Source organism: Petaurus breviceps, unplaced genomic scaffold, assembly GCF_028583685.1.
Source record: "Petaurus breviceps papuanus isolate PSGF00001 unplaced genomic scaffold, PetGlider_PUasm1.0 99, whole genome shotgun sequence".
Taxonomy (NCBI): Eukaryota; Metazoa; Chordata; class Mammalia; order Diprotodontia; family Petauridae; genus Petaurus; species Petaurus breviceps.
Genome location: NW_027187465.1, coordinates 17196153 through 17205294, shown reverse-complemented (window position 1 = coordinate 17205294; position 9142 = coordinate 17196153). Strand labels below are relative to the sequence as shown.

The 9142-nt window shown below is 40.8% G+C and overlaps 1 long non-coding RNA gene across 1 annotated transcript in view; it reads left to right on the top strand.

Annotated features, from left to right (window-relative positions):
• Positions 1-7741, top strand: part of LOC138156263 (uncharacterized) — a 12040-nt gene extending 4299 nt beyond the window's left edge. Inside the window, exons 2-3 of the long non-coding RNA XR_011167110.1 lie at positions 5657-5813; positions 6962-7741. This is a non-coding gene — a long non-coding RNA (uncharacterized lncRNA). The remainder of the gene's footprint in view (positions 1-5656; positions 5814-6961) is intronic.
• Positions 7742-9142: the final 1401 nt, after the last annotated feature.

Genomic DNA, 9142 nt, shown 5'->3' with positions numbered 1-9142 from the left:
GATAGATAGATAGATAGATAGATAGATAGATAGATAGATAGATAGATAGATAGATAGATAGATGAGACAAGGTACTCTAGGGGCCAGAGAGCTGGTCTCAGAATCAGGAAGACAGACCCCATTACAAGTCCCTTCTCTGACACATGCTAGCTATGATAACATGTGTTGGTCCCAACCTCCCAATGCCCCCCTTCTGAGCTCTCTGAAGCTAGACATTTAATAGCAGGTGGTGATGCTTTGGGATGACTCCTCACTTGGAGTTCCCTATGCCAAAGAAATCACAGGTCTATGAAAAAAAAAAATCACAGGCCAATGAAAAAGAGACACATTTTTCTAATTTGACTTTGCCTTGCTGTGATAGAAAAGGTCCTAGTTACACCCAGTGATTAAATCTGTTCTTTGTAAGACCTGTTCCCAGACTCCAACTCCTTTTCTTAAGGGCCCACCATCTGTGTTACCTGCAAGTTCATTCTTTTGACCTAGTCCAAATTCAGTGTTAAGATCACAAAATCAGAGGAACTCCTTAGAGCAGGGGAGGGGGGGGGATTTTCAGGCTCAAGGTCACAGATTGTTCTGTGAAGTTTGGATTCAGTCAAAGGGCTGCACTTGAGGACCTAGAGGGTCACATGTTCCCCACCCCTACCTTAGAGTTTAAAGAGACATCAAAGGTCATTTATTTAATCAATAATCAATCAACAAGTATTTATTTATTATGTGCTTATTATGTCCCATATACGATGTAGGTTACAGTTGTCTCATGACTGATTTTCTACATCATCCCTTCACATATAATTAGGAATAATTTTCTCAAATAGCTTTCTTTCGAATGGAGACAACATGTACATATATAAACAGGACCCACCCAAAGGGGTGGGAGCTAGCAACCATGAGCATATGAATACAGACACAGAAAGATGAGGTGAATGGACATGTAGAAAACAGGGGAATACCAAAGAAGTAACTAACAAACCCTTAAGAATGTTCCATGCAAAGAAATTCATTTTTTTGTGTAAACAGGTGTAAATATGATTGATGGATTTTACTTCTGCTTAAGATAAATGTATATTTTTAAAAAATCAATCACAGAAAAGTTAGAGACTAGTTTCACTGTCTGACTTTAGTCAACTTCATTTGTCAAACATTCCATTTACCTTCAGCTGTCTTCATAGCTCTGTAGAGAAATCACCTGTAAAATTTCTCCACCCCCAAGTCTATGACCAGGCTCTACTTGGATACCTGCAGTGATGGGGATCTCATTAACCATTAAGGCAGCCCATTTCCATTCTGCTCTAATTGTTAGGAAACTTTCTCTGACATCAAGAATAAAATAGATTCTTCACAACTTTGCCCTTCCAGTCCTACCCTCAGGGGTCTAATCTTCTATAGGAGAAACCTTCAGATACTTGAATACAGCTATCATGTTCATGTGTGTTCATGTTCAGCCCCCTCCTTAACACTCTTCCCCCCCCAACACACACACCCTGTGTTTTTTTTTTCTAAATTAAACTTGCTTGATTCTCTTAACTAATCCTACTATAGCACGGTCTTAATCTTGGAGCCTTCTTTGGGGCACTAGCCAACTCATCAACATTCTTCCTGAATGTGGCTCCCGGAATCCAGCATGATCCTCTGTATATCGTCCATCCAGGGCAGAATACAGCAGGACTACCCCCAATTCCTCAAAGGACTCATTCACACTGTCCCTCTACCTCAAAGGTGAACCAAGGTGTGTTTCCACCTCAGAGTCAATCAGAGGGCTGCTTAATTACACTAATCACCACCTCAGGCTGTAAGTTTTATACTAATCCAGTACCAAGTGATTCATGTGGTAAATTACACACTTGAGATTTCACCAAGATTTACCTTCTATTCCTAATCTCGGATCAGCTCTTGGTCTCCCTGACACCCACGCTTGCAAACCTCCTTTGTACTCTGTAGACAAGCTGGCCTCTAGACCTCACACAATGCCTCCGTCCCTGACTTTCTCCACCCAGGCTTTCTCTAAGTCATCTGTCCTCAGACTCTTTCTTACCCTCCCTCCCCCAAAGCAGTTACAGACCAACTCAGAGGAAAGCCAGACACCTCTTCCACCTTCCCAGCTCATAGGGAGCTGGGATAGAAAGGAAGTTGGATGAAGGAATTAGAAGCATAGCTTTTGGGGTCAGCCCTGACATTGATAAAGTTTCCCATTGGGTGTTTTATGTTATAATCTAGCCCTCATACCATTGCTGGATTGACTATTATGAAACAGATTTGATCATTTTCCTTTCCTGTAAAAGAAAGCAAGTGGACTTTATAACCTCTAATGATCCCTTACAGCTCTAAACCTAGAATTCAATATCATTCCCCTATTCAAAAATCTTTCATAGCTTTTTATTGCTATTCAGTGATATCCAATTCTGTGACCCCTTTGGAGTTTTCTTGGAAATACTGGAATGATTTGCCATTTCCTTCTCCAGATAGTTTTACAGATGGGTAAACTGAGGCAAACAGGGTTAAGTGACTTGCTCAGGGTCACACAGCTAGTAAGTGTCTGACGCTGGATTTGAACTCAGGAAGATGAATCTTCCTGACCCTAGGCCCAGTGCTTTCTGTTCTGGGCCTTCTAGCTGCCCAGGCATTGCAACTCATATGGAATGAGAGGGTACATGTTGCAGTGAGGAAATCATTAGTTTTGGAATCAGAGATCCTAGGTTTGACTCTTGATTCTTGCAGTAAGTGACTCACTTAGCTTTTTTGAGGCCCTTCTTCTTCATCTGAAAATTGAGAGAGTTAAATGACACTTACAACTCTAAAAGCTATAGCCAAGAAACAAAGAATATATCTAGAAGGCACTTAATAGCCCATCCAGACCAACCATTTTATTTTGCAGATGAGGAAGCAGAGGCCAGCAGAAATTAAATGACTTGCCCAGGGTCACACAGGGCAACTAGGTAGCAGAACAGTTAGAGCATCAAACCTGGAATCAGGAAGACCTGAGTTCAAATCCAGTCTCAGACTCTTACTAGCTGTGGGACCCTGGGCAAGTCACTTTACCACTGCCTGCCTCAATTTCCTGCTCTGCAAAAGGGAGATAATAATAGCACCTATCTCCCAGGATTGCTATGAAGATTAAATGAAATAATAATTATAAAAATACACAGTTCCTGGTACATAATGAGAGCTATATAAATGTTAATTGGGGTAGCTAGGTGGCACAGTTCATAAAGTACTGGGTGTGGAATCAGGACTCATCTTTCTGAGTTCAAATCCAGCCTCAGACACTTACTAGCTGTGTGACCCTGGACAAGTCACTTAACCCTGTTCACCTCAGTTTCCTCATCTGTAAAAATGAGCTGGGGAAGTAAATGGTGAACCACTCCAGTATCTTTGCAAAGTCAAGCCTAACTGGGGTCATGAAAAGTCAGTCATGAATGAAACAGCTGAACAGCAACAATAGAACATATGAGTTGTTATTATTAAGTGTCAAAAGTGGGATTTGAACTGATCACTTCTGAAGCCAGAGCCAATACTCTTTTTTACTATACCATGATGCCTCTTTCTGTATCCTGGCGCGGGTGATAATTCTGACCACTTCTTCCCAGAATTCCACTCAGAATCTTAGATTTCAAAGGGGTTTCAAAGGGCCCAAATACCCCAAAAGAAATCCACAATGCACCAATTTAAGGTCTGGAGGAGCTCCAGTGAAAAGAAGCCCTCAACCTCATCTTTAGACAGATTTACATCTTAAGACGTTTTTTCTGGCAATCAAAACTTCCTACAATTCTTCTCTGAAGATGTGAAGCACTTTCAGCTCTTGGGCAGGGTAGGGGAAACTGATCCTGAATCCACAGATGATGTCACAGGTTACAAACCAACTTGAGTAAAAAGCTTCTGCTACATGTGACTTTCTTCTTGCTGTTCTTGGGTTTTATCTCCAAGGTCAAATATGTTCTATCTGTTACTTTTTCTATCCCATAATGGTAATTAATGATACTCAAATCCAGGTAAGATTCCTGTTATGGGAATGGGAATCTGAATATCTTCTCTGTCCCTTGGACCTTTGATAGTGACTCTGAGAACCTTCCCTGATTTGAAAATATACTCTGCCCCCTAACAGGCTGAATGTGCTCACATGGAGCTTGTGAGAGGAGGCTTGTTTTTCAGAAATGCCCACACCTTGTCACTTTGTGATGGGGCAGTGGGTCAAGAGGGCTGTTACATTCTCTGAACCAGAGAAGGCTATATATAGCCCGATGTGATGTTTTGCTTTGGGGCTCACTTTGAGAAGAGTTGTGTGATTTGACCTGGCTTTGAAAACCCAGATGTTGGTGCTTCCCTCTCTGGTAACTGACTAGGTATGGATGTAATAGTCAGAGAGCTGGAAGCCTGTCTGCTCATCTGTTTCTCTGTCTACTCGTAACCTCTGTTTGTATTCTCTGAAGTTTGGGGTGCTGAACTGTTTCCCCTGAACTAGGTAAATGACATATGTTTGATTAAAGCAAGTTTGTTAACCCATTTTGAGTTGCTTTCCTTTAGAAAAGTATATCTAGGAACCTGTGCTAGCAGCCATCCTGGGTATGCTAGGGTGCTTGCTGCTACAATTCCCTATGAAATAGATTACTTAGGCATTAGGCTGGGTTGCGTTATCCTGTTTGGCTTGGGACCATGCAGAATATATTGTTGAGACTTAATAAATCAATTCTATTTTGTATCTTGTATGTATTTCTCTACATGATGCCTCTCCTATTTGAATGTAAGTTTCTTGAGGGAAGGGACTCTTTAACTTCTGTCTGTGTGTTTCTAGTGCCTAGCATACAATAAGGCATTTAATAAATGCTTGTTGAAACAACAAGGAAGACCAGACAAATAAACAAGGATAATAACAAGTCATATCTATAGAACCTTAATAATTTGTTCCTTCATAATCGTGTGAGGTACAAAAACATAGTATGATGGAATCATGAATCTAGAACAGAGAGAGACATCAAACATCATCCAGTCTGACTCCCTGAAACCGAGGCCCACAGAAGTCTCAGGATTGTAGACTTAGAGTTGGAAGGAACTTCAGAGTCCAACTTCCTCATTATTTTGTTTTAAATAATATTTTATTTATTCCCAATTACATGTAAAGATGATTTTTCTTAGAGCAATTGGGGTTAAGTAACTTGCTCAAGGTTACACAGTCAGTTATTTCTGGGTGTGGTGGTAAGTATCTGAGCCCAGATTCGATCCCAGGTCATCCTGACTCTGGGGCTGGTGCTCTTACTCACTGAGCCACCGGGCTGCCCCTAAACAATTGGGGTTAAGTAACTTGCTCAAGGTTACATGGCCAGGTGTTTCTGAGTGGGTGCTAAGTGTCTGAGCCCAGATTTGATCCCATGTCATCCCGACTCTGGGGACGGTGCTCTTAGTCACTGTGCTACCTGGCCGCCCCTAAAGACAATTTTTAACATTCACTTTTTAAAATTTTGACCTCTAAATTCTCTCCCTCCCTCTCCACCACAGGCAGTAAACAATTTAATAGGGTCATGCATGTGCGATCATGCAAAACAGATTTCTATATTAGTCATATAGTAAAAGAAAGCATGGACCAAAAAAGAATGATAGCATGAAAAAAAGTGAAAAAAATTATGCTGTGATTACCATTAAGACTCCATCACTTCTTTCTATCTAGGTGGATTGCATTTTTCATCATGAGTCCTTTGGAATTGTCTTGGATCATTGTATTGCTGAGAAGAGCTAAATCATTCACAGTTGATCATTGAACAACATTGCTGTAACTGTGTAAGATGTTCTCCTGGTTCTGCTCACTTGACTCTGCATCAGTTCATGTAAGTCTTCCTAAGTTTTTCTGAAACCATCCTGCTCACCATTTCTTTTGTTTGCTCATCATTTCTTACAACATGACAGTGCTACTACTACTAGTACCATTACTAGTAGTAGTACTACTACCATCACCATACTACTACTACCACCACTACCACAATTATTCCTATTCCTACTCCTACTACCATTACTACTAATACCACCACCATCACTGCTACTACTATTACTATCACTATTACTACTATTACCACTATTACTACTACTACAACTCTTACTACTACTACTACCACTATTACTACCTCTACTACTACTATTATCATTAATACTACTACTACCACTACCATGACTACTACTACTACAAATACTACCTCTATTATTGTTACTACTATGACTACATCTACCATCACTACCACCCTCACTACCATACTTTTGTTGTTGCTGTTGCTGCTACTGCTGCAAGGAATAATGGATAAGGACCTTGACTTGGAGTCAGAAAGAACTGACATTAGTTAGTCAAATCTTAATCTGTCTGAACCTCAGCCCCCACCTTTTTAACATTAAGGGATTAGCCCGTAATGGCTTCTAGGGTCTCTTTCAGTTCAGAATCTATTGTTCTCTGCCTCCTACTAGCTATGTGACTTTCCTGTGCCCAGTCACATTTCTGTGATTGATTTCCTCATCTGGAAGACTTTGTCAGAAAACATAGTCCTGCTAGGAAAAGAGCACAAGTCTGTGGCCAGGGGTCCTGGCCATAAGTCCTGACTCTGCCCCTTGTGTGAATCTGAGTACTTTACTCTTCTGGGTGGACCTCAGTTTCCTCTTCTGTAAAATAAGGAGGGTGGATGAGATACCCTTTAAGCTCCTTTTCAGCTCTAGATAGAGCATCCTGTACTGTGGTCCCCATAAGATTATGACGAAATCTCTCCCTAAACCATAAAGCCTGCAGAAAGAGAAGCTATTATCATCCTGACTGATTTGCCTACCATCACAACATGACCAGTGGCACGTATTTCAAGATGGCCACATGGGATGAGGGTCACAGTGTATGATTGTGGAGCAAAAGAATGCTAATAAAATCATTACATAGGCTAATGAACTTTAACATAAACTCCTACCTTATTTATAGCTGTTGTTAACACTTTATTTATAACAGATTCCAATTGGGGTGGACCTTGGATTCGCTGCTTTATCATGAAAGGGTAAAAATGAACTGTCCTCCTCCCTTTTTAACAGATGGGCATATAATACATGCCCTAGAGTTCCATCAAACATTGGTCTCCTGAAAGTTACCAGAAACTCAAGGCATCCATTGGGGCAGTATCCATTCAAACTCATGGTTCACAAGCCCCCACCAATCTTTCTCTTTCCAGACCAAGCAAAGGATATGTTCAAGCAAAAGACATTTAATTAAGCTGCATAACAAAATTAATGACAAGGAACATACCCCTGATATATACAAGGGGAATTCCCTACTGTGTATAGTTTGCTTTGAATATATGTTTACATACTATGTACCCCACTAGATTGTAAGCTCCTTGAGGGCAGGGACTATCTTTTTCCTCTTTTTGTATCCCCAGCACTTAGCACAGTGACTAGAACTTAGTAAATGCTTAATAAATGTTAATTGATTGATTGCTGGCAGCAGAGGGGCCATGCATGACCAACAAATATGTATGGAAGAGGGGATATGTCTAAGGAAACATACACCTGTAGGTAATATACAACCTGGAACATTTCTATGTCATTTGCTGGCCCTCACACAGAGTCATTGTTGTCTTCTGTTAATAATAATACCGTGTTTTCCCGATAATAAGACACTGTCTTATTAATTTTTTTGGACAGAAAAACACCAGAGGGCTTATTTTCAGGGGAGGGCTTATTTTAATGAACATTGACAGCAATTTTAATAAACAGGTAAATGTGAACAAAAAAATGTACCTTTATTCAAAAAGCAAATCACTGGGGAAGAACAGGATGACGCGCTCACTGCTGCAGCTCTGATTGGATGCAGCTCGGAGCGCGGCGTGTGTTTCACGGGGTGGGGGGGAGGACGGTGCATACAGAGGGTACCGTAATGTAGCGTGTAGCGCAGGGGATCAGCTTCACTACAGTAGCAATCTCAATAGGGCTTATTTTCAGGGGAGGGCTTATTTTAGAGGAATCTTACACAGTAAGGGGAGGGCTTATTTTCAGGATAGGTCTTATTATCGGGGAAACACGGTAACTATCATTTATATAACACTTTGAGATTTGTAAAGTGCTTTACAAATGTTATCTCATTTTAGCCTTACAAAAATACTAAAAGGTAGATGTTATTAATACCCCCATTTTACTGATAAGAAAACTGAGACAGATAGAAATTAAGTGACTTGCCCAGGGTCACACAGCTAGTGAGTATCTGAGGCAGGATTTGAATTCAGGTCCCCCGAATTTCTGGGCCAATACTCTATTACTGTACCACCTATGGGTCAAATTACAAACTACAGGGTTACTGTGTTAGGCTGTTGTGTTTCACTGCTGGGCTATTATCTCCACTATTGGCTGATACTCTCCAGCTGATTGGGTGCTTTCTGGTGTCCTCTTATGCTCCTGCTGCCACCTGCAGGACTTCTACTAAACTGCACTAGTTACATGGTTTCATAAGGAAGGTTTTCTTTCTTTTTATTTTTTTTCACATAGCTTCAGGGGCTACCTCAGTCTTTTGGGATTTCAACCTCAAAGTGGTAACAGGAAGGACTTTGCTTAAATCTATCATTTGAACTCTTTTGATCTGCTTAAAATGCTTCTACCCAACTCAGTCTACTATTTAACACATGATTGGAAAATTCTCATCCAACTTTTCCACTCCCATGTTGCCAATAGTGATCTAACTAAAACATTCTGAGAATAAGACCAAAAGGGAATGAATAAGGTTAGTAACCTGGGTGCTACTCACCTTCCAGGAGCAAAGTTGCTGTTCCCTCTCAAGAACTCAAAGCTCTTAATATTTTATCTCCTCCCATCCTGACAATAAGCATGTGAGGCATTGGTTCTCCCTGCTGTCACGGACCCCTTCCACAGTAAAGTCTGAACCTATGTAACAGACTCCTTTCGTGGTAAAGTCTGCTGAAGCCTTGGACCCCTACTCAAAATAATTATTTTTGAAAAATTAAGGGAAATCATAAATTTCAGCAGTTGTTGTTCAGTCACGTCCAACTCCTCATGACCCCATCTCCTGACAGAGATATTATAGTGGCTTTTCCATTTCCTTCTCCAGCTCACTTTACAGATGAGGAAACTAAAGCAAACAGGGTTAAGTGACTTACCCAGGGTCACATAAATAGCAAGTGTGTGA